Source organism: Bos indicus x Bos taurus, chromosome 5 (assembly GCF_003369695.1).
Source record: "Bos indicus x Bos taurus breed Angus x Brahman F1 hybrid chromosome 5, Bos_hybrid_MaternalHap_v2.0, whole genome shotgun sequence".
Classification (NCBI taxonomy): Eukaryota; Metazoa; Chordata; class Mammalia; order Artiodactyla; family Bovidae; genus Bos; species Bos indicus x Bos taurus.
The window spans coordinates 70,823,734-70,849,741 of record NC_040080.1 but is presented as its reverse complement, the minus strand read 5'-3'; the positions used below and the strand labels follow the sequence as shown (position 1 = coordinate 70,849,741).

Genomic DNA, 26,008 nt, shown 5'->3' with positions numbered 1-26,008 from the left:
CCAGAGAGTTTGGATTTAGCTGGACTAATTTGGAGTTAGTTAGATACTTAGGATGTACAAAATTAATAAAACTGGGTCTCTGTTCTAAAAAGCTAAATTCTCTAAGCTAAACTGAGTACAACCTTCAAAACTTTTGCCATATCATCTGTATTTTTATTTACTCCATATTTTTCTAACATCATTTCTAGTACCTCTACTTAGTTTAGAGTATCTGGGAAACCATGGAGTTGATGTTCTAGAAATATATATTTAAATATTTGTGCTTACATATTTCTAATATGTATTTTTAAATAAACACAATTCTAAAAATTTTAAATGCCTTTATCTTGGACTATCTAAAATCATCTTTGTACCACTCTATGGGAATGATAACAGTAAGGAACACTTAAAGAAGATATTACAAGGGTAGAATAAGTCAGATGGTACAGGTATAAAGAAAGGGTTACAGGAAATCACAGAAAGAAGTTTAATTCTGATTGGGTTCATTAACAAGGCTGAACTTAGAAGATTTAGTATTTGTGGAGATTTTAAAAGTATCCACGTGGGTAATATTGTTTCATAAGTGTACAATTTTTTTTCAAACTAAAGAAGATGGCAAAAGATTTGACAAAGCTTGGTGATGAGTGCACAGATAATCCCTATATTAGAAAGATGATGCTGTTAAATTGCTGCACTCAATATGCCAGCAAATTTGGAAAACTCAGCAGTGGCCACAGGACTGGAAAAGGTCAGTTTTCATTCCAATCCCAAAGAAAGGCAATGCCAAAGAATGCTCAAACTACCGCACAATTGCACTCATCTCACACGCTAGTAAAGTAATGCTCAAAATTCTCCAAGCCAGGCTTCAGCAATATGTGAACCGTGAACTTCCTGATGTTCAAGCTGGTTTTAGAAACGGCAGAGGAACCAGAGATCAAATTGCCAACATCTGCTGGATCATGGAAAAAGCAAGAGAGTTCCAGAAAAACATCTATTTCTGCTTTATTGACTATGCCAAAGCCTTTGACTGTGTGGATCACAATAAACTGTGGAAAATTCTGAAAGAGATGGGAATACCAGACCACCTGACCCGCCTCTTGAGAAACCTATATGCAGGTCAGGAAGCAACAGTTAGAACTGGACATGGAACAACAGACTGGTTCCAAATAGGAAAAGGAGTTCGTCAAGGCTGTATATTGTCACCCTGCTTATTTAACTTATATACAGAGTACATCATGAGAAACGCTGGGCTGGAAGAAGCACAAACTGGAATCAAGATTGCCGGGAGAAATATCAATAACCTCAGATATGCAGATGATACCACTATAATAGCAGAAAGTGAAGAGGAACTAAAAAGTCTCTTGATGAAAGTGAACGTGGAGAGTGAAAAAGTTGGCTTAAAGCTCAACATTCAGAAAACGAAGATCATGGCATCCGGTCCCGTCACTTCATGGGAAATAGATGGGGAAACAGTGGAACAGTGTCAGACTTTATTTTGGGGGGCTCCAAAATCACTGCAGATGGTGACTGCAGCCATGAAATTAAAAGACACTTACTCCATGGAAGGAAAATTATGACCAACCTAGATAGTATATTGAAAAGCAGAGACATTACTTTGCCAGCAAAGGTCCGTCTAGTCAAGGCTATGGTTTTTCCTGTGGTCATGTATGGATGTGAGAGTTGGACTGTGAAGAAAGCTGAGCACTGAAGAATTGATGCTTTTGAACTGTGGTGTTGGAGAAGACTCTTCAGAGTCCCTTGGACTGCAAGGAGATCCAACCAGTCCATTCTGAAGGAGATCAGCCCTGGGATTTCTTTGGAAGGAATGATGCTAAAGCTGAAACTCCAGTACTTTGGCCACCTGATGCGAAGAGTTGACTCATTGGAAAAGACTCTGATGCTGGGAGGGATTGGGGGCAGGAGGAGAAGGGGACGGCAGAGGATGAGATGGCTGGATGGCATCACTGACTCGATGGACGTGAGTCTGAGTGAACTCCGGGAGTTGGTGATGGACAGGGAGGCCTGGCGTGCTGCGATTTATGGGGTCGCAAAGAGTCGGACACAACTGAGCAAGTGAACTGACTGAACTGACTGTATGCTGGAAATATTTTATGATAATAATAAAATGTGTCTAGGATTTGGAGAAGAGAAAAGCATTCCAAGTAGAAAAGAAAGTATGAGTGAAAGCACAGAATCCTGAAATTCAGGTGAGGTGTCTCCAACAGAGGGCTTCCCCAGTGGTGCAGTTGTAAAGTATTCTTGTCTGGAGAATCCTATGGACAGAGGAGCCTGGTAGGCTGCAGTCCACAGTGTCACAAAGAGTTGGACATGACTGAAGCGACTTAGCACATGCACATCTTTGATAGAAGGTAAGCGTCAGAAAATTAAGTTGTGGCAGATCATGCGGGACACTGGCTAAGCGTTCCTGAAGAAGAGGTCTGCAGGCATGGGACATCCCTGGAGGTTTCTGATGAACAATATATAACCAGAGAAGTAGATTAAGAATGGAACTCTGGGAGAGAACTGCAAGATGTGGAGAGCCCAGATTTGGAAGGATCTTATAATAATGACTCAAGTGAAAATATGGTAGCCTCCCTAAGACCCATAACATCCTGATTTGCTCCCTTGTTCTGCTCGTTTGCACCCCCTATTTTTATTTTTTAAAAATTCATTTCTACTGGGCAGTGATATTTCCTCCTTCCTATCCTATATTCTTTGCAGTCTCATCAACTATTTTGTAGACAAGTCTCATGCAACTGTATTTTCTGTAAATGAACAGACAGTAAACATTTTATGCTTTGCAGGCCATGCAGTCAATGTTGTAACTATTCAGTTCTGTTGCAGGGAGAAAAGCAGCCACAGACAATACAAAATATACTGGTGAGACTGAATTTCCCTTAAACTTTATTTATAGACACTGAAATTGAAATTTCAGATAAATATTCTTCTTTTGATTTTTCAACATTAAAAAAATGTAAAAACCATTCATAGTTTTCACACTGTATAAAAATAAACTGTAAATTACAGAAATGCAAAACAAAACCTAATGAGATATCATTCCTCACCCCTTGATGGCTATAATCAAAAAGACAAATAATAACACATGTTGGCAAGAATATGCAGAAGCTGCAACCCTCATACATTACTGTGAGAATTATAAAATTCTCAGCAGCCTTGGAAAACAGTTTGGCCGTTTCTCAAACATCTAAGCAGGGAGTTATATATGATCTAGCAATTCCACTCCTACGTATATACCCAAGAGAAATGAAAGTATATGTCCACACAAAACACTGTACACAAATGTTCATGGCAGCATTATTCATCATAGTCAAAATGTGGAAACATCCATTTCATTCTTTCGGCAGTAAGAAAGAAAGCAGCATTGCTGTGCCACAACCTGGATGAATCCTGAAAACGTGCTAAGTGAAAGAAGCCAGTTGCAAAAAAAACCACCTATTGTATGATTCCACTTATAAGAAACGTCCAGAATACACACATCTATAGACAAAAAACAAAAAAGAATATGAGAGCTGGCAGGTTTTGGCGACAGGGAGAGGAACTGCTCATGGGTGAGGGTTTTCTGGGGATATGTGATGAAAATGTTATAAAATCAATTGTGGTGAAGATAGTGCAACTCAATAAATACACCAAAAAACCCACTGAAATGTACACTTTGAAAGGGCAACTGCAGGGCATGTGAATTATATCTCAATAAAGCTGTTAAAACGTAAATAATGGGCTGCAGGCTAACTGGTCCCGCAGGTGGCAGTTTTCCAGCCTCTGCAGTAGACACCGGGTGAACTGGCTGCTCTCAGAAGCTTACTAGTAGACTCGGCTATTTCAACTTGGAAAATTCAGTTCAGGAGAGCTGGAAGATAACTAGACAGGCTTTTGTTCTTGGGTCCTGCTGATGAGGCAGTCTATAAGTCTCACAGATGTGTGATACAAGCAACGATGAATTTCCGTTTATAAAGTCAGGAATTTAGCCCACACACTCAGATACACTCAGATTCTTTGTGGTTTCCAACAGAGTGGTCCTGCAAAGCCACTAGGCTTCGAGGACCTTCACCTGGTCCCAGACGAGCTGCCCAGGCAAGTATTTTGTCCTTCTTTATTCCTATAGACCAGCTGTCTGCTTAGCTTAAATTCTCCAGCGTCCCATGATTAAAAGACAAAGCTTTGGGACTTCCCTGGTGGTCCAGGGGCTAAGACTCCACGCTCCCAATGCAGGGAGTCCAGGTTTGATCCCTGATTAGGGAACTAGGTCACACATGCCATAACTAAAGATCCCATGTGCCACAACCAAGACCAGGAACAATTAAGTAAATAAATAAACAAAAACAAAGCTTTCTCTCATTACCTCTTTAGAGGGGCAATGTGAGGTGTGACGGTAAATTTAATCTAAATTTTTCTTCTTATAATTAGAGTCTTGGCCAAGGCAACTGCTTAGATAGTTTCTGTACTGTAACTGTGGCACTACACATTCATTCCACAAATATTTATTTAGTAGGTATGTGTCAGGCACTATTCCAACCACTAGAGATACAGTTATAAACAAGAAATTAAAAACCCCTGACTTCAAGGCATGGCATTTATATTCTAATAAATTGAAGTCTCCTCTTCTTTTATCTGCATCTTTCCATCATGAATTACTGTATTATCATGAATTAATCTTGATTAAGACTCCTATACTTCAAGAGAAGTCATTTCACTTCTCCCTCTGTTTCTAGACAGGACAGATCTATACTCATCCACAGCGAAGTCCTGTGAATTCTGTCCACAATAGAATTTCAAAACACATACTTCTTCCCATCTTTACTAGTCCAAACCAAGATCATTAACACCTATGTTACAGCAATAGCCTTTTTAGGGGTCTTCTGAATCTTAAATTTCTCCACAGTTACTTTTAAAATAATAAAATCTGATTATATCCTTTTTATTTAAAACTTTCCAATAGCTTTTTCATTTTTCTTAGGATTAAGGCCAAAATATATAACCTAGCCCATAGTGGCGTTACATGTCCTGGTCCCTACCTACCTCCCCTCAAATCACTCTACCCTTGGCTCAAAATTTTCCCACCACATTGGTCTTCTCTCTTTTTTTCCCATCCTTCCCCACCCTGTTTTCTCTTTATCTGGAGTATGCCAAGCCCCTTCATACCTCATTCATACTTGTATTCACAAAATTCAGCTTCACTTTCTCAGTAAAGCTACCTTCGACTCCACTCTATCATAGACTTTGAGTTATTAGACAAATAAATTATGTTATTATTTACTTAATAAATGCCATCTCCAGTAGACTATGAGCTCCTTACAGGGGCCTTATATCATTTGCTTATGATTATATCTCCTTACCTAGCTCAGGATCTGGCTGATCACAGATGCTCAACAGATGTTTTCAATAAGAAATGGATATTCTGAAAAACATCAATTAAGACAGGAAGACTATGAAATTACTTTAAAAATGTAAAAGTATTTTAAGTACATACATTATAACTTAGAATAAAGAGAATGAGAAAAAGGATAGAAATATGATTAGAAAAGAAGGAAATGAGTTGGGGAGAGAGTGACAAAAAGAGAGGACATAGAGTCACGGCTCTAAGCAAGAGAAGAAGCGTGGTAAAAACAGAATTTCATTTAAAATAAAAACTGGTGAGGGTGTGACTGAAGCATCATTTATTTTAGGAATAATGCTTTTACGAGACTTGGAAAGTTATAATTTAGGACTGCTACTCAGGTAGCGGTCAGAATAAAGACCATCTCAAATTTTTGAAAAGGACAGTTTTTTCCACTTCTTCGCATCTTTTGTCTTAAATCTTTAGAATCTTCTGAATGAGATATTACACGCCTTCCTCAGGAGAACTAGAAGTTTTAGGAAATAAAACACGTAGTGGTGTGCCTACTTTTAAGAGGGAAGCTTTCACTTCACTTCCAGCCTTAATTCTTGGATAATCTGTGCTTCAATCCCCTCTCTCTTCAACCTCTGCATGTGGTGGTAGCTAACTATTTAAAAACGGGAGAGAATATTTAGTTTTATTATTAAGTGTCAAGACAAGGTCATTTGTAGAAAAAATGTTTACTAATATGCAGAAAGCACAGCTCCAAAAGTCTCCATGAAGACCTTTGCCCTACATGTAAATGGATAAATGGATGGAAATGCCAACTTTAAGTGACACAGGTGAGAACAACAGAACTGAATGATCAGAGGAATTAACATTTAATGATACACACATACTTAGGGAAAAAACACTCAAAAGATCTCTGAGGAACACAAGATATAAATTTTAATGATGTTACTAAAAGAACTAAACAAGTCCATCATCATTTAAAACACAGGGAGAGTCCTTTTGTCTTAACGAGGGCTCCAATCTTTTACAGAATTGACTAGAAAGAAAATGTTGACAAATACAACTCCAATCTATTTGGGAGTTTAAATAGTGTCCATTTATGAGAACAACATTTATATTCTATTAAGAAAACTGATAAAATTTTCTGGGGTTTACAGTACAGCATTAGTAAAATTGAATACCATAATTATTTCAACAACTAATTACTGAGTTCCTACTTTTGCATTCGAGCTGAGTTATTTCAAATCCTAAGCAACAATGCTGTTAAAATGCTGCACTCAATATGCCAACAAATATGGCAACTCAGCAGTGGCCAGAGGACTGGAAAAGGTGAATTTTCGTTCCAATCCCAAAGAAGGGCAACGCCAAAGAATGTTCAAACTACCACACAATTGCACACATTTCACATGCTAGCAGAGTAATGCTTAAAATTCTCCAAGCCAGGCTTCAACAGTATGTGAACTTACAGATGTTCAAGCTGGGTTTAGAAAAGGCAGAGGAACCAGAGATCAAACTGCCAACATCTACTGGATCATAGAAAAAGCAAGAGAATTCCAGAAAAACATCTACTTCTGCTTCATTGACTATGCTAAAGCCTTTGACTGTGTGGATCACAACAAACTTGAAAAATTCTTATAAAAGAGATGGGAATACCAGACCATCTTACCTGCCTCTTGAGAAACCTGTATGTAGGTCAAGAAGCAACAGTTAAAACTGACATGGAACAATGGACTGGTTCCAAATTGGGAAAGGAGTACATCAAGGCTGTATATTGTCACCCTGCTTATTTAACTTATATGTAGAGTGCATCATGCAAAATGCTGGGCTGGATGAAGCAAATGCTGGAATCAAGACTGCCGGGAGAAATATCAATAACCTCAGATATGCAGATGACACCACCTTAATGTCAGAAAGCAAAGAGGAACTAAAGAGCCTCTTGATGAAGCTGAGAGAGGACAGCGAAAAAGCTGGCTTAAAACTCAACACTCAAAAAACAAAGATCATGGCATCCAGTCCCATCACTTGATGGCAAATAGATGGGGAAATAGTGGAAACAGTAACAGACTTTATTTTCTTGGGCTCCAAAATCACTGCAGATGGTGACTGCAGCCATGAAATTAAAAGACGCTTGCTCCTTGGAAGAAAAGCTATGACAAACCTAGACAGTGTATTAAAAACAGAGACATTACTTTGCCGACAAAGGCCCACATAGTCAAAGCTATGGTTTTTCCAATAGTCATGTATGGATGTGAGAGTTGGACCATAAGGAAAGCTGAGTGCCGAAGAATTGATGCTTTTGAACTGTGGTGTTGGAGAAGACTCTTTAGAGTCCCTTGGACTGCAAAGAGATCATACCAGTCAACCCTAAAGGAAATCAATCCTGAATAGTCATTAGAAGGACTGATGCTGAAGTTGAAGCTACAACACTTTGGCCACCTGATGCAAACAGCCAATTCATTAGAAAAGACCCTGATGCTGGGAAAGATTGAAGGCAGGAGAAGGGGGAGACAGAGGATGAGAAGGGGGAGACAGAGGATGAGATGGTGGGATGGCATCACTGACTCAATGGACAAGAGTTTGAGCAAACTCTGGGAGATGGTGAAAGACAGGGAAGCCTTGCATGCTGCAATCCATGGAGTCACAAAGAGCTGGACACAACTGAGTGACTGAATAACAACAACAACAATTACTGAGTATCAACTATGTGCGAGTTACTGTAAAGATGAATAAGACCCAGTGCCAATCTTTAAGATTACTACATGGCAAGCTTGTAATACATTAACTATAGAGATAATTATGTGATAAAATAATTGAGAATAAATGACCAGGAGGTACAGAATTTTATGAGTTAGAAGGCAAAGAGGCTTGGTTTTACCTTATTGAGATCATCAGTAAAATTTTCATGAAGGAAGTAGCATTTGAAATGAGGCTTGAAAAACCTTTTTCATATTCTGGGATATGAGAGAAGAGTATTCCAGGCCACTGGTACAGTAATAGCAAAGGTACAGAACTGGGAAAGCAGGAGAGATTTTTAGGCAACTCAGTAACTATTTTGCCAAAGTATAAATTGGATGTTTTGGGGAGAGGGCAGTTGGATATACGACAACTGGACAAGTAGGCTGGAGTCAGGTTGTGAGGAGCTTTTCAAATTTGTTCCCTCACTTCTTCAACACTGACTGAGCACCTGTGCCTGCCCTTGTTTTAAACAAAGGGTCAAAAAACAGGAGAGGAGAGTGCTGGAAGCATGTCAGCTGTGTCTTCACAAACATTCACCACTATAAACCTAAACATTCTTTTCATAAAATGAAGTCATATTATTTGTCTGCTCCCCAAACTTCATACTGAATTAGTCAAGCTTATTAATGGTGGTACCTGAGTCCATGAGATCCCTGTCTCACAGGGTTTCAAAAGTAATTTTGGGAAGGAAACACATTTGCAACCAAATATACTTTTAACTATACACTCTAATTTCCAGGAACTAGGTCAAATTCCTTAGCAGGTTTGGAAGGATTTAACCTATTCCTCTCTGGCAATGGCAACCTCCGCAGCTTGTCCCATGAGAGGCTGGTCCCATGTGGTTTGTCCCAGTGGGGTGATATCACGACGATAATCACATCCCAGTAGCTGATCCACTGACCAGCCAAATTTGGACTTTATCAACTGGAAGCAACTGCTAAAGAATTCTAAGGACAAATTCTTGCAGCTGTTTTCAGCCTCAAACATGACTGGAATATCAATCTGTAAGCTGGAGGTGACACATGCTGAGAATCTGTTGAAACTACAGGAACCCAGATTTAAAAGTGGCAAATTTAGGCACTCCCCCTGGCTATTAAAACAAAGAGGTTATGTCCACATTTAAATACTTTAAAAAAGAAATGTGAAATAACAAAACATTAAGAGTAGAAATGAAAGTCATTGACATGCAGGGCAATTATACAGATGAAAAATTAAAATGAAATGTAAGAATATATTAGGGAAAAGGCTACACTAAAAATTATCATTCATTCAAAACATTATAATAAGAAGGCTTCCCAGGCTGAGTGTTCATTGAATATAAGATGCCCAAAAAGCTTTCTCAGTTTGAAGTTCAAATCTGGGGAACTCCCTGTCCTCTGGGCTTTAACCCAGGCCTGACATTACTCACTCAGGAACTGCTGCCAACCTTGTCTTTGCATCCAAGCAGAAAACAGCACTGCAAGTCCTCACAGAAAGCCTCTGGGCCTTGAACGGTCTTACTAGTGCAAGTGAATTTACTTACTCATCTATCTACTATTCACATGTTAGTCTTCTAATAAGATAAAGAGTCTTAGAGGACCTAATCTTTGTCCTTTCACCCCCTCCAATCTGAAATGCACGTTGGGTCAGTCCAATTAGGAAAATGGCCTAGTTTCGATCCTCTAGATAAACATAGGAGGTTTTTTTTCTTTCTTTTTTTTTCAGGGTGGGGGGATTGTTGCAAGGCTTATAGGATCTTAATTCCCCAATCAGGGGCTGAACCCACCCTCTCGGCAGTGAAAGTGCAGACTCCTAACCACTGGACTGCCAGGGAATTCCCAGGAGTCATTTTTAAAATCAAATTTCTGCTGGGTGACTCTCTCTATAGCTTAGAAAGGAAGACACAGCAGAAATATAATGTATTCAATTCAGTCAATCAGTATATGTGTTTTAGCGCCTAATATATTCTTAGCACTGTGTTTGATGCTATCAGGACGAGAAGTGTCAAAGGCTAATAGTCAGAGGTACAGGATCAACACAAATAAATAAGGAAGGTATAAGACAGTACATGATGAGCTGTTATCTCTCTCCTTTGTATATACTGTGCTAAGAAGGCACCCTGTCAAACTGCCTTGCTACCATGGTGACAGTTACTAAGAATGCACAGATCCACATGTGAACAGGTTACAGAGTTCTGTTTCGTTGTTCTTGTTTCTAAATATGCAGTTTCTTCAGTGAGATGAATGGGTCTTAATATCAGTCTCCAATTTTCTCTATGAATTCTCTGTATTCAAGTCCTTAAAGAGCACCTCAGCCCATCCAGGCAGATCCTGCACAATCTGGGGGTTGTTCCTGTTGCTTGGGGATCAGGCTTTAACCTTTCATGTGTAGCGTCAAAAGACCTCAAGTGTCCCAGGCCTCTAGGTTTACTTGGCTCTTTAATACAGAGGTTATGAGTCCCCAAGGTTACCCCAAGGTTAAGAAGGAATTCTCGATCGTTTCTAAATTTCTGCTTTTTAGTGGCTGCTATCTCCTCTTTGCCCCACTTCATCCCACTTGTCACCACTGCCCCCTCATTTACTCCCCAAGCACCATTCTGTACAAGTGGTTGTTCATAAAAGACTTACTGAAGGTCTGCGAATTACAAGAGGAATTAGTATACTGTAAGCACAGGACAGAAAATATAAGTATTCAAAAGTTCTATGGTTATTTTCAACACAGGGAATTTACCACTATATTTTCTTCTCAGGTACTGCCTGCTGCCATTTTGCTCAGATTTCCTTCTCCTTCATCTCTTTTCTGAGTTCCACAGGTCCAAATCACTGTAATTTTATTACTCCAAACAGAGTATTAAAAATTCTCATTGTCAAATTGTCCCCATAGAGACTAGCTCACAATCCCAAAGGCTTTTTTTTTTTTTCTCTCCTCAAACTGAATCTCCATTTACTCCAGAGGTGAATTTTGCTCTTCCCCTAGAATGGAATATCAAAGTGAAAGTCACTCTGTTGTGTCTGACTCTTTGTGAACCCATGGACTTAGCCAGCTAGGCTCCTCTGTCCATGATATTCTCCAGGCAAGAATACTGGAGTGGGTTGCCATTCCCTTCTCCAGGGGATTTTCCTGACCCAGGGATTGAACTCAGGTCTCCTGCATTGCAGGCAGATTCTTTACCATCTGAGCCACCAGGGAAGCTATAATGTAAAATAGCAGCTAAATATAATTATTTTTTAAAAAGGTACTTATTTTCTTTCCCTTTCACACGCTTTTGGGCTTTGTTTAATCTGCATTCATGGTAATTTTTTTCTTGAGACTGAACAACTGACGTAAGTCAAAGTTTTAGAAACATTATGCCTTGTCCATAGGTTATTTATATGTTTAGAGAGAATTTTATTTCCTTTTTTTTTTCTTTTTAAACTTCATTTCCTAAAAAAGTGATTCCTCCAAGATTGAGAAAAACTGTTGAATGATCTTGTGATTTTATGACTGCCCTGTGTTAAGAGACAGGGAGCAGAATAAAAACTGGTCCCCTAGAGAAAACTCCCTACTATATCTGGCATTATCCACAGGCCAAGATTATTTTATATGCATGCAACACAATTTTCATAAAAGAAACCTTTTCACATTCAGTCACAGGAATAGACAATTGGGCAGTGAACACAGTCCTGCTCTGAGGAAAAGAATCTCAGCTCTGACTACAGAAACATTTCCAAAAATGTTGAGGTCTGATTTCTCGGAGGCATACTTAAATTACATTTGAATGTCACCCCCAAAAGAAAGTAACATATGACAGTAAAGAGGAGAAAACTTGATGAATATTTCCCCTTGGAAAGATCTCAATCTATATATTTATTTTTTACCTCTTAAGAGCCTGTTTCGTACTATGCAGGACACTGGACTAGGTATCATGGAAGATATGAGGAAACAAAATTGAAATCCCACAGAAGCTTAGACTTCAGAGAGTGAAGAAAGTTTTACTATACAGAAGTAATAATTATTAAGTGAAAAACAAAGTAGAATTTATTCATGAAGTTCTGGAAGTTTAGAACTTCAAGTATTTTTAAAATTAATTTTTATTGGAATATGGGGCTTCCCTTGTGGCTCAGTTGGTAAAGAACTCACCTGCAATTCGGGAGACCCGGGTTCAATCCCTGGGTTGAGAAGATCACCTGCAGAAGGGAAAGGCTATCCACTCCAGTATTCTGGCCTGGCGAATTTCAAGGACTGTACAGTCCATGGGGTCACAAAGAGTTGGACACAGCTGAGCGACTTTCACTTTATTGGAGTATAGTTGTACCTATATAGGTACACAGACAGTCAAATAAGGATACATATAGAGAGAGTATTGGTGGAACTACTCTTTGCTCTGCCAAAAAGCCAGAAAGTTACCTTTTTTTGCTTTTACCATATAAATATCAGCACACAAAAGTATGGAGCAAAGAAAACAGGAAAAGAAACGCTATTTGGGATGTTATAATATAGGAACTACTTATTATTCTTAACAAATAATACACCAAGTTTCTACCTTTAAGGCATTTATAGTCTAGTTGAAGAATAAAGCGAAAGTCGTTCAGTCATGTCTGACTCTTTGCGACCCCACCGATAGTCCATGGAATTCTCCAGGCCAGAATACTGGAGTGGGTAGCCCATCCCTTCTCCAGCAGATCTTTCCAACCCAGGAATCGAACAGGGGTCTCCTGCATTGCAGGCGGATTCTTAACCAGCTGAGCTACCAGGGAAGCTCGAAAGAAGAAACCGGGCTATTATGATATAGAGAACTACACAGGTCACACAGCTAGAGCTAAGACCTAGGGAAGTTCACAAAGGGCATTCCATTCTGTAGGGGTGGAGGTAGAGAAGGGAGTGTCAGAGATTTCTCAAGTAAAGGAATAAGGAATTGGCCAAAGACAAGAAGAGGCGGAAGGAGCCTAAAGCCACAACCCAGTTGTGATGGGTGCTCTGAACTGGCTCTCAGCATTTATGCCAAACCTCTAGTATTTCTTTTCTTTTTAATATTTATTTGGTTGGGTCGGGTCTTAGTTGTGTCATGCAGGATCTTTTGCTGAGGTGCAGACTCTCTAGTTGTGACAGGTGAGCTCCAGAGCACGTGGGCTCAGTAGCTGCTCTGTGGCATGTGGGATCTTAGTTCCCCAACCAGGGATCAAACCCATGTCCCCTTCATTACAAGGCAGATTCCTAACCTCTGGACCACCAGGGAAGTCCTCTAGTGTTTCTGAGACTGCAGGTGTCATTGTTGTTATTCAGTCACCAATGGTGTCCAACTGTTTGCAACCCCATGGACTGCAGCATGCCAGGCTCCTCTGTCTCTCACCATCCTGGAGTTTGCCCAAGTTTATGTCCATTGAATCGGTGATGCCATCTAACCATCTTATCCTCTGTTGCCCTCTTTTGCTTTCAATCTTTCCCAGCATCAGGATCTTTTCCAATGAGTTGGCTCTTCACATCAGGTGGCCAAAGTATTCCAGCTTCAGCTTCAGCAGCAGTCCTTCCAATGAGTATTCAGGGTTGATTTCCTTTAGGATTGACTGGTTTGATCTCCTTGCTGTCCAAGGGATTTTCAAGAGTCTTCTGGAGAAGACTATGCCACATAGTTCGAAAGCATCAATTCTTCAGCGCTCTGCAGGTGTTAAAGAAGAATAAAAACCACACCTCCCCCATCTCCGTGCAGTTAGGGTTCTGCTTCTGCCAATTAGAACCACTTGGAAGATGGATGGAAGGCTGGAGCCACCTGCTCTGTTTCTGCCAGTAAACTCAGCTGTGAACACGCTGGGCTTTACTAATTAGTCTAGGTACTAACTTCATGGATGCTGAGAGGTAGTCCCAGGAGCAGCGGTGGCTTCCTGATAACAGTGACAGTGTTGAGTCTTTGAACTCAACAGCACCAAAGGTGTCCCCGGACGCCCCAGCTCTCTGTCTACAGCAGAGATCGCCTCTTGCCTGGTAAACCAGCCCAGCAGTCTTGTCCTAGTAAGCACTCCTGGAGGCCCCACTTTTATCTCTTCAGACTTTCCAGTAACTCTGTAAGTTCCTGATTCCCTGTATTAAATCTCCTGTTGCTTAACATGATCTGAGTGGGTCCTATTTCATGCACCAAATACACCAAAGAAATACCAAAATACACACTGTGCCATGAGTAATATTATTTGCAAGGGTCATCAAATAAGGGACCAAGATAGTAAATATGTATCTTAGGCATTGAGGGACCCTGTGATCTTGATCTACTTTTCTTTCTCCATCCCTCCTAAGTGTTAAGTACATTCACATGATTGTGCAACCATCTCCAGAATATTTTCATTTTGCAAAACTGAAACTCTATACTCCTTAAACAGCAAATCCCCATTCCCTTCTCCCAGCCACTCGCAACTACTGCAATTCTACTTTCTGTCTCTGTAAATTTGACTCTTCTAGATACCTCACATAAATGTAATTGAGTATTTGTCTTTTCTCAACTGGTTTATTTTACTTAGCATAATGTCCTTATAATCCATGTTGTAGCATGTGACAGGAATCCCTCCCTCCCGTCCTTTTTAAGGCTGAAAAATATTCTGCTGTATGCATATACCATATTTTCTTCATCACTCATCTATTTATAGACACCTGGTTTGCTTCCACCTTTTGGCTATTGTGAATAATGCTGTTATGAACATGGGTGTGTAAGTGCCTCTTTGAAAGCCTTTCAGTTCTTTTGGATGTATACCTAGAAGGGGGATTACTGGATCATACGGTAATTCTATTTTAATTTTTTGAGTCAGCAGCACACTGTTTTGCATAGGGGCTGTACCATTTTATGTTCCTACCAACAGGGCACAAGGGTTCCAATTTCTCCACATCCTCGCCAACATTTGTTATTTTCTATTCGTTTGCTTTCAATTGTAGCCATTTTGATTTGCATTTCTCTAATCACTAGTGATGTTAAGCATCTTTTTATATGCTTTTTGGCCATTTGTGTATCTTCTTGCACATTTTTAAAGTGGATTCTATTTGATGTTGTTGAGTTGTAAGAGTTCCTTATAGATTCTGAATATTATCCCCTTATTAGATACATGATTTCCTTAGGCTGCCTTGTCACTCTGCTGCTTTTGTCAGGCCAGTTTTAGTTCATGCTCATGAATGGAAGTCTAGTTTGTAGCAACTTGCTGGCAGTCTGGCCAGATCTAGAGCCATCTTCCATCCTAAAGACACTAGTGGGAATGAGCTAGAGCATCTCTATCTTTGACACCCCAGGTCTTAGATACTCTGATTCCCTCAGACCTGTAAAGTATTCCCATGCTTTGAACTCGAACCAGCCAGTCTGAGGTTTCTATAGCTGTCAAATTAGAAACAGCCTCAAGACAGGGTAAATGGGAGTCATGGAGGTAGACTCACTAGATTTAGGTTTTGCCAATGTCAAGTGCCTGCCACTAGAAAGCTGAAATCAAACACAATCTTCACATCTGCTTTGTAATTTAGCACTGCTCCTTTCACTTCAAAGTTCATCTTTGATTCTCTGTTTATCCTCAAAGGATAAAATATCCCAACCTTAGAGACCTTAATGACTTCCAGACAAATATACAGAAAACTGGGCTTTCCTCATGGCTCAGACGGAGAAAGCAATGGCACCCTACTCCAGTACTCTTGCCTGGAAAATCCCATGGATGGAAGAGCCTGGTGGGCTACAGTCCATGGGGTCGCTGAGAGTCAGACACGACTGAGCGACTTCACTTTCACTTTTCACTCTCATGCATTGGAGAAGGAAATGGCAACCCACTCCAGTGTTCTTGCCTGGAGAATCCCAGGGACGGGGGAGCCTGGTGGGCTGCTGTCTATGGAGTCGCACAGAGTCGGACTCGACTGAATCGACTTAGCAGCAGCAGCAGCAGCATGACTCAGATGGTACAGAATCTGCCTACAGTGCAGGAGACCTGGGATTGATTCCTGGGTTGGGAAGATCCACTGGAGGAGGGTATGGCAACCCACTCCAGTATTCTTGCCTGGAGAACCACCATGGACAGAGGAGCCTGATGGGCTACAGTCCATGGGGTTGCAAAGAGTCGGACATGACTGAAGAACTAAGCACAGCACGTAGAGAAAATTAATGCATTTAATGCAACCCAGTTCATGCAACACCTGCTCCAAAAAACTCTTGCTGATTCTGCAGTGGTGGGTATGAACTCAGTGGTATGCTGCCTTTGCTAAAATATCCTATTTGAAGAGATATGATTGTGATCTATAAAAGGTCTATTTCCTTTTCTAACTACTATCGCCTTTTCTGGTCCCCACAAGAAAAGGAAAACAGGATGGTTAAGGACAGAGCTGCACAAGGTCAAAAAGAAGAAACGCTGGAAGAGAAGGATCCTGATTCTTCTCCCCTGACTTTTAGGTTAAACCATTGCTATTCAAGTGTTTATCACTGTATTACTTCTAATCATGAACATCAAGGATAGTGACATTTATAAATTATTTCAGCTATAAGTAACAGAAAATCCAAACATAAGCACATTTTAAAAAATATAGTTTTTTTCCTCATCATAATGAGAAGTCCAGAGATAGGTAGTTGCTTTTTTAAAAAATGTATTTTGACCGCATCGGGTCTTAGTTGCAGTATGCAAGATCTTCAACCAGGGATTGAACTGACATCTCCTGCATTGGGGAAGTCCCTTGGGTTAAATGTTCAATGATCTTAAGGCCAGAAGCCCTTCATTTTCTTGACTTTTTACTCGTGGATGAAAGATGGCTACCACAGCTCCAGACATCCTATTCCTTACCAAGCAGAAAGAACAGGGAGGAGATGATACCATTTTTGGCTGTGCAATTTTATTTGGAAGGCAAAAGGTTTCCTGGAACTTCCCTTCAGCTTCAGACATCTTCAGCTGACTTCTTGAAGGATGGAATTTACACCACTCCTAGCAAGGTTAGGAAAACAAAATACATGGGAACATTTGGTTTTCCCATCCCATAGGCAGGCAAGTGAGAGAGAAGTTGGGGATGAATGTTGGTCTAAGTTACAGGGTTTGCCACAGTGAAAACCAGGAAACATCAAAATATTCAAGAATGTAAGACTGAGTATAATGTATTACATGAATCCCGGGGAGCATGTAATACATGCTCAGTTTTTATACAAACTGTGGTATAAAAAAATACTTAGTGGCATGCAAAATTATTCATAAAATGTTATCAACTGAAAGTTAACATACAAAACAACAGATGAGAAAACATCAAAGTTGTTGGGGTGACCTAAGTTTGGATAGGTTTTTTTAAAGTTACATAAATATATGCAAAAATAAAAAAGCTGGAACTGATCCTCTGAAATGTTGACTGAGGTTGGGTTTTTCAGGAAACTGACTCTGGGGCAGAGATTTGTATGCAGGTGGTTTAGCACAGAATAGTCTAAGAGTCAGCACCTGTAGGGGAGGCAGGACTGGGCAGAGGGAGAGGGTGAACCAGAGGGCAGATGGCACAGAAGCTTTGTGTACGAGGTGAGTTCTGAAGCCGCATGTCGCAGACCGTCCCTTGTACCTTTTTAAAAAATTTATTTTGGCTGCATTGGATCTGAGTTGCAGCATGCAGTATCTCCCACCAGGGATCTAGCCCACACTGAACCCACCCCCCATTTTTTTAAAAATAAGCAACTATTTATCTTTGAGGGACTGTGCCTTGTACCTTTACAAGTGACCGGTCATGGGATGTGGGCTGTCCCCAGGGCGGGGATGTAACCTAGTGTGAGGCAGTTGCCTTCACAGAAGGTAATTCTGGAGAACAACTCAACTGTGAGTCATCAGCAGCCAAGATTCCTGGCAGCTGTATCCTAAGCTCCAGGCAGCATACCACAGTGTCCACCAGAAATGTCAACAGTGATTACCTCTGGGTTTGTGGATTAAGGTTGGTTTTCTCTCTTTAAAAATATTTTCCATAATGAATATAACATTGTTCTAAGGATTAAATGAGTTAATACACAGAAGGCACTTAGTACAGTTTCTGGAATTTATTAAGTACTCAATAAATTTAGCTGTAATTATTTTGTGTGTGTGAATAGCTAAGAAAAGAAGAGAAGCTAAAGGCAAAGGAGAAAAGGAAAGACATACTCATTTGAATGCATAGTTCCAGAGAACAGCAAGGAGAGGTAAGAAAGCCTTCCTCAGCAATCAATGCAAAGAAATAGAGGAAAACAACAGAATGGGAAAGACTAGAGATCTCTTCAAGAAAATTAGAGATACCAAGGGAACATCTCATGCAAAGATGAGCACAATAAAGGACAGAAACGGTATGGACCTAACAGAAGCAGAAAATATTAAGAAGAGGTGGCAAGAATACGCAAAAGAACTATACAAAAAAGATCTTCATGACCCAGATAACCATGATGGTGTGATCATTCACCTAGAGCCAGGCATCCTGGAATGCGAAGTCAAGTGGGCCTTAGAAAGCATCACTACGAACAAAGCTAGTGGAGGTGACGGAATTCCAATTGAGCTATTTCGAATCCTAAAAGATGATGCTGTGAAAGGGCTGCACTCAATGTGCCAGCAAATTTGGAAAACTCAGCAGTGGCCACAGGACTGGAAAAGGTCTGTTTTCATTCCAATGCCAAAGAATGCTCAAACTACCGCATAATTGCATTCATCTCACACGCTAGTAAAGTAATGCTCAAAATTCTCCAAGCCAGGCTTCAGCAATACGTGAACCGTGAACTTCCAGATGTTCAAGGTGGTTTTAGAAAAGGCAGAGGAACCAGAGATCAAATTGCCAACATCTGCTGGATCATCGAAAAAACAAGAGAGTTCCAGAAAAACATCTATTTCTGCTTTATTGACTATGCCAAAGCCTTTGACTGTGTGGATCACAATAAACTGTGGAAAATTCTGAAAGAGATGGGCATACCAGACCACCTGACCTGCCTCTTGAGAAATCTGTGTGCACATCAGGAAGCAACAGTTACAACTAAACACGGAACAACAGACTGGTTCCAAATAGAAAAAGGAGTACATCAAGGCTGTATATTGTTACCCTGCTTATTTAACTTATATGCAGAGTACATCATGAAGCACAAGCTGGAATCAAGATTGCTGGGAGAAATATCAATAACCTCAGATATGCAGATGACACCACCCTGATGACAGAAAGCAAAGAAGAACTAAAGAACCTCTTGATGAGAGAGAAAGAGGAGAGTGAAAAAGTTGGCTTAAAACTCAACATTCAAAAAACTAAGATCATGGCATCCAGTCCCATCACTTCATGGCAAATAGATGGGGAAATAGTGGAAACAGTGACAGGCTTTACTTTTTTTTTTTGGCTCCAAAATCACTGCAGATGGTGACTGCAGCCATGAAATTAAAAGACGCTTACTCCTTGGAAGAAAAGCTATGACCAATCTAGACAACATATTAGAAAGCAGAGACATTACTTTGCCAACAAAGGTCTGTCTAGTCAAAGCTATAGTGTTTCCAGTAGTCATGTATGGATGTGAGAGTTGAACTATAAAGAAAGCTGAGCGCAGAAGAATTGATGCTTTTGAACTGTGGTGTTGAAGATTCTTGAGAGTCCCTTGGACTGCAAGGAGATCCAACCAGTCCATCCTAAAGGAAATCAGTCCTGAATATTCATTGGAAGGACTGATGCTGAAGCTGAAACTCCAATACCTTGGCTACCTGATGCGGAGAACCGGCTCATTGGAAAAGACCCTGATGCTGGGAAAGATTGAAGGTGGGAGGAGAAGGGGTGACAGAGGATGAGCTGGTTGGATGACATCACCGATTCTACGGACATGAGTTTGAGTAAGCTCCAGGAGTTGGTGATGGACAGGGAAGCCTGGCGTGCTGCAGTCCATGGGGTTGCAAACAGTCAGACACAACTGAGGAACTGAACTGAACTGATATATATATATATATATATACATATATACACATATACACATAACATTTTAAAGAGAAAACATAAATATGGAGAAAATCAAGAAGAAAGTATGAAATATGATTAAAATAACAGAACTTCTGTTCTTTTCCTTTTGGCTTATTTTTTTTTTAACTGTGAAATTCTTTCTTATGACCTTGTTTCTTTCCAGCATGTTCAACAGAACTTTGTGTGATGACAGATACTTCAGGGACTTCCTTGGTGGTCCAGTGGGTAAGACTCCGAGCTCCCAATGCTGGGGTTATGGTTTCCATCCCTGGTTGGAACTAACATCCTGCACACCACAAGGCACAGCCAAAAAAAAAAAAAAATTCAGTGTCTGTGCTCTCCAATATGGTAGCCACTAGCCATAAGTGCCTGCTAAGCATTTGAAGAAGAGCCAAATTTTAAATTTTATTTAGTTTCTCACTGAAATGTAAACAGCCACATATTGCTAGTGACTGCCATACTGCACAATGCAGCTCCGTATCAATTCTAGGCAATGGTTATTTAGAGCACAGATTTAAAATATGCTTTCTCTCTTGAAGTTTGGTTTTCTTTTTCAACTCACTACCCTACATAATTTCCACCTTATGACTTCAAAATCATATTATATTTACGGGTAGAAAGACAAAATGGCAAGAGCTAATTAAGTGTAAAAAAAAAAGGGGGCTGTTATTGGTCAGATTTTTAAAATATACAACAGGGAGAGTAATTTAATTGAAAGTTAGGTGCTAAAGAGCTATATATTGTTAACTGTATGGTATTTTTTTAGTAAATAATCTAAGTAGAAAGTGAAAGAGGTTGTTCCATATCAAATATCTGGTTCTTCTTAGTAAATTAAGAAAGACTTCTCATTGAAATCAGACCTCTCATCCCTACTATCCATATAAAAAGGGAGCTAACTGCAGAAACAATTTGAAAATGCCTGAGTAACAATGTGGAAGTCTCTTACCTCTTAGGTAGGAGGCATATGCATAAGGGGATACCTCACAAACAGAAGCCATGTTATAAAGAAAAGAGAGACAGATCCTGGTTTGCATCCCACCCTGCCAGTTACTGGCTGTGAGTACTTTGAACAAGTTACTTAAATTCTCTGTAATCAAATGGTAATAACTATACCTGCCGTGAAGATCTGTTGGAAGATTAGTCATACGTTAAAGACGTGGTATATAGTAAGTGCTAAATCAATAACAATTTTACTATTATATTAGCATAATGTCAAGAAAAGTGAAAAAAGTGAAAGTCAAGAAAACAAATCAGCAAAAAGAAAGTAAGCTGAAATACTTAAAAACTGGGGTAGGAATTAACTGGAATAATCATTAAACTGTAAAATTAGTTTTGGTATATGTTCTTTTATATGCATTTTCAACACACAAAAATTAATCAACTGTTTATCAAATGAATGAAAAAAAAAACTTGGATCAATGAATGAATGCCTTGCCCATTTTAAATATCATTTTGGCCCCAAAATGGGTTGTTATCACTAAAATAGTTTTGTCACTGGCATTGTCAGTAGGGATATTTCAAAGACTCTGTAAAGAGCAGCATCAAATCAGTGGTCTTTTCTAGAGTTAACAGGAAAGATTAGGGCTGAAATTAAGGGACAACTTCTTAAGCAATATTACTAAAAAGGATCAGTTAAGAGCTTCCATCCTTAGATATTTTTACGAAGACAGATAATCCTCCATGCTGGAAATGTCATCGGCATCTGTGGTAGCTTCCAGGGTGGCCTCCTTTGAACCTTACTGCCTAGCCTTTGTGCCCTTTCCTAGTCTGCCCAAATTCAATCAGGGATGGCCTTGAATGTGGCCAAGTGTGACTTCTAAGGCTATGTCATAAAAAGTCGTGAAGCTTCTGCTTTGGTCTATCAGATTGATCACATGCTCGAGGACAAGCCAGTGGCCATGCTGTGAGCAGGGCACTCAAGCCATCCCATGGAGAGACCCATGTGGCCAACAGTCTGTGACAACTGCTGGATGTGTGAAGTCACTTTGAAAGCAGCCTCTCCAGCTTCAAATAAGTCTTTAGATGACCACAACCCTAGCCAACATTGGACTGTAACCTTATGAAACACTAAAACAGAAATGCGCAATTGAGACACTCTTGAATTCCTGACTCACAGAAATCGTGAGAGGGAATACATGATTTTTACTCTCTTAAGTCACTAAGTTTTGGGGTTATTTGATCAGATAAAGGACAGAAAGGGTAAGGACCTAACAGAAGCAGAAGAGATTAAGAAGAGGTGGCAAGAATACACAGAACTGTACCAAAAAATATTAATGACCCAGATAACCATGATGGTGTGGTCACTACCTCGAGTCAGATATCTTGGAGTGTGAAGTCAAGTGTACCTTACAAAGCATTACTATGAACAAAGCTAGTAGAGGTGATGTAATTCCACTTGAGCTATTTCAAATCCTAAAAAAGGATACTGTTAAAGTGGTACACTCAATAAATCAGCCACAGAATTGGAAAAGGTCCATTTTCATTCCAGTCCCAAAGAAGGGCAATGCTAAAGAATGTTCAAACTACCGATCATTTCAAGTGCTAGCAAGGTAATGCTCAAAATCCTTCAAGCTAGGATTCAGTAGTATGTGAACTGAGAACTTCCAGATGTATAAGCCGGGTTGAGAAAAGGCAGAGGAACCAGAGATCAAACTGCCAGCATTTGTTGGATCATAGAGAAAGGAAAGGAATTCCAGAAAAACATCTACTTCTGCTTTACTGACTACGTGAAAACCTTTGACTATGTGGATCACAACAAACTATGAAAAATTCTTCAAGAGATGGTAATACCAGACCACCTTACCTGTCTCCAGAGAAACCTGTATGCGGTCAAGAAGCAGCAGTCCATGCGATTGCAAAGAGTTGAACATGACTTAGTGACTGAACGACAACAACAAAAGTCACTAAGTTTTGGGGTTATTTAATATGCAGCAGTAGATGGCAAGCATATCGTCAACAGCTAACATTTATTGCTACTGTCCAAAGTGTCTTGCTAATAGACTGAACCAGCTGATCCTTTAAGGTAACTTGTATCTTTACAGCATCAATGTTTTAATAGCCTATCATGTCACTGACTCAGTATCTTTTTCCTACAAAATTCCTGTAAGACAAGGAGAATCAGCCAATCAAATATAAATAGACATTAATAAACATCCATTACGTTTGTAGAAATAAAGAACCTCAGCTGAAGCTGGAGTCAGAATATGTCTATAGGGAGAGCTCTCATGGCTGTGCATCATCAGTTACTCCAAACTGTAAGAGACATACCCCTACCTCTTTCCCACAGGAAGGTATTGCCTACTTTACTATTTAGCAGGAAGAATAAAACCATCTTTCTGGCCAACCACTGCCCAATCAAAGACTGTAGCACCACAAACAATGAAAAGCCTCCATAGCCCATACTTTGAACTCCCTGCTTCCTCCCGAGAACTATTTAGTTATGACAGCCTCTTCAGTTCAGTTCAGTCTCTCAGTTGTGTCCAACTCTTTGCGACCCCACGGACTGTAGCCTGCCAGGCTCCTTTGTCCATGGAATTCTCCAGGCAAGAGTACTGAAGTGGGTAGCCATTCCCTTCTCCATGGGATCTTCCTGTCCCAAGGATCGAACCCAGGCTGCCTGCCTTGCAGGTAAATTCTTTACCATCTAAGTCACCATGGAAGCCCTTCCATGTCCTCTGGACTTGCCTGTGATCCACCATAGTTTCCACTACCTGAACTGCAATTCCTCTGGCTATTTCTGAGTAAACTCTTTGGCAGGTAAAATAATTGGCTATTATTAAATAAGTTCAAGGTATTATTCTAGGTGCTCTGCTGATTAAAGGTTGGATGTTGTGAACGATAAAAGCAACAATAATAACAGAAGTGTTGCTGCTGCTGCTAAGTCACTTCAGTCGTGTCCGACTCTGTGCGACCCCATAGACAGCAGCCTACGAGGCTCCCCCGTCCCTGGGATTCTCCAGTCAAGAACACTGGAGTGGGTTGCCATTTTCTTCTCCAATGCATGAAAGTGAAAAGTGAAAGTGAAGTTGCTCAGTCGTGTCCGACTCTTAGCAACCCTATGGACTGCAGCCTACTAGGCTCCTCCGTCCATGGGATTTTCCAGGCAAGAGTACTGGAGTGGGGTGCCATTGCCTTCTCCAACAGTAAGTGTTAACTAATATTTATTAAGCATCTACACTTAGTGTTTTAGACACTGTGCATATACCTCATTTAACCTTAATATATTGGAGAAGGAAATGGCAACCCATATCAGTATTCTTGCCTGAAGAATTCCATGGACAGAGGAGCCTGGCAGGCTACAGTCCATGGGATCACAGAGTTGGACACGATTGAGCGACTAACATACAACCTTAATATATATTGCCAAATGTTTTCCAGGAAGGTCATACCAAGTTACATTCCCATCTGTAAGGTATAAGAACAGAGTCCCTGCATGTTTACCAGCATATAAAAAAAGATTTTTACAAAATCTGGTAGGTGAAAAATATAATAATCTGCATTTCTCTGATGACTAGATCTTGATATGTTAAGCACATCAGACCTCTGCCTGACACAGTTACAAAGATCTTTCCCCCAGGATGGCAGTGTTTTCTTGAAATTTTTACAAACAATTCAATCCCTTCTTGTAATTGTCATTTCTTCCAATTCTTTCGTAATTACGTTCTTCTATTTCTAGATCAATTAAATTTTTACTTGTATTTCTTTCTAGTTTGTTTACGATTTTGTTTTTTACATATGCAATTATTTTTTGTTGTAGGATACAGGGGGAAAGTTTTTTTTCTTCCCCATAATCATGTCTCCTTCACTATTAATTCAGTTTTCCTTTCCCCACTCATCTATGATGCTACCTTTACTATCTAAAGAATTCTTACATATCTTGAGTATATTTATGAGCTTTAAAACTGTCTTTTACTGTCTGTCGGTTCTGGGGCTAGTACTACATTTTTTTTTTGATTACTTACTTTTCTACTCATTCATTTAGAACCATCACATTGTCTTCCAGGAAGCCTTGATTCTTCCAAAAAGACACCACTGCTGCCTCCCTTTTTACCTTTATAACATATAAAATTCTGCCTTGTATCATTAACAGAGTTGATCTTACTCAATTATATTCTTGAGAGCAAGCAACACATACACTATATATTCATTAAAATCAAATTATGGGATTTGTTATATTAAAAGATAACAATGGCAGAAGAGATCTCATTTGACCAACAAAATGAAAACAGGCAAGTCCCTCATTTGATTAAGGAACACCATTGTGCCATCCATGATGAAGATTATAAAGGTTAGTGAACCCTAGATTCTGCTTTAGGGAAATCACCACTTCGTAGAGGAAAAAGACATGTAAATTTATGTGACTAAACACAATATAACTAAATAGTATAAAATAAATAAGCATGTACAAGGAAAGAGAAAAGTAAAAGCTAAGTGAGCAGTGGGTAGTGTCTCAAGCAGGGGACACACACATGAGCTGGGTTATGGAGTTTCTTAAATGTCAGAAAAATTTGCAATTAACCTGAATGGCAAAGTGGATCAATTCAGATTCTTTAACAGAAGTTACATTAAGGTAGACTTCATTCTGAGAACTTTTTAAGGAAGCCTAATGAAGTATGGCCAAGCCCAGGAGCAGCTCTGCTCGGAAGCCCTTTCGTTAGCACGAACTTGAGATGACTAGAAACCCACAGAGGCGAGAATTAACTCGTGGGACTGGGTGAAAATCAGACATGAGGAAAAGAAGTAAACTTTTACCCACGTGAGGCTTCTACAAACCACTTACTGGGGTTGGTTTGAAAGCAATGACTACAGAGTCCTTGTTGTGACAGCCAGCACACTTCCAGGCCGCAGTCTTAAGTCCTAGCCCTGCGCCTCAGGCTCGGTGGAGCCCAGGCCAGATGTTAGCACAAGAACTACTGACGTCAAATAAACGTGACGTCATCAGCACTGACGCAGTCTCACAGGGAGGGGCCTCTCAGCTCACCTCTGAACGTCAGCTCCACGGAGCAGCGAGTTGGCGCGCTCTGCCCTGAGGGTCCGAATAGTCAGAGCTGCGGGAACAGAAGCGCCGAAGCGGCTCAG

General features: G+C 40.1%; 1 long non-coding RNA gene across 1 annotated transcript in view; it reads right to left on the bottom strand.

Annotated features, from left to right (window-relative positions):
- The window catches only part of LOC113892922, a 29,114-nt gene extending 3,107 nt beyond the window's left edge, over positions 1–26,007 (bottom strand). Inside the window, exons 1-2 of the long non-coding RNA XR_003511174.1 lie at positions 25,911–26,007; positions 5,334–5,395 (exon numbers count right to left, since the gene is read on the bottom strand). This is a non-coding gene — a long non-coding RNA (uncharacterized LOC113892922). The remainder of the gene's footprint in view (positions 1–5,333; positions 5,396–25,910) is intronic.
- Position 26,008: the final 1 nt, after the last annotated feature.